This window comes from Penaeus monodon, chromosome 30 (genome assembly GCF_015228065.2).
Source record: "Penaeus monodon isolate SGIC_2016 chromosome 30, NSTDA_Pmon_1, whole genome shotgun sequence".
Taxonomy (NCBI): Eukaryota; Metazoa; Arthropoda; class Malacostraca; order Decapoda; family Penaeidae; genus Penaeus; species Penaeus monodon.
The window spans coordinates 10,782,568-10,783,322 of NC_051415.1; positions in this window are offsets into that span (position 1 = coordinate 10,782,568).

Genomic DNA, 755 nt, shown 5'->3' on the forward strand with positions numbered 1-755 from the left:
TGAAAATTAGTAGCCTTAAAACACTTATAATTAAATAATTTTACACATTTATCTAAGATACTAGCTTTTATATGCTATATTTTAGCCTCCCTAGTTCAGTAGTACCGCCCCTGTCGGAACCCCTGAATTGGTCCGCGCAAAAACATTTTTTTTTGTTATGCCATTTTCTCACCTTTTTTTACCACATGGAACCCTGAGAATATGGCCCGGCTGGACAAGCACTCTTGCAGTTTTGATAAGAAAAAATCAAAAGGAAAGCAGAAGAACCGGAGATTAAGGAAAATTAAAAATCAGAATCAAGGGTTTATTAGGGGTAACAGACAGAAACCAGATAAAATTTCAGAAAATAAGAATAGGATAATTTGTTGACAGATAACTCATGTTGTTCGCTTGTTTAAAACACCTTATCAGCATTATCTTTTCATGTTTTTATCTTATTTTATTACTGTCACACATTGCCACATTATTTTTTATTTAATTCTAAAAAATTTTCCCGGGGATGTTTTTGTTTATTTAAAATTGGGTTGCGAGTATGCCCCAACCGCAGATATCCTTTTTATATACTAAGAGCAACTTGAGATTATACCAAAAAAACTTTTTTGTCTTTTATATTTGCAGGGGGTTAAAAACATTAAAACATTTTGAAAACACATCCTTAATACAAAAATTCTCATTACAACATTTTTACAAATGATAATTATTTTTGTCATTATCATCACTGTTGTTTTTGGTGGTTTTTGAAGAGCATAATAAAC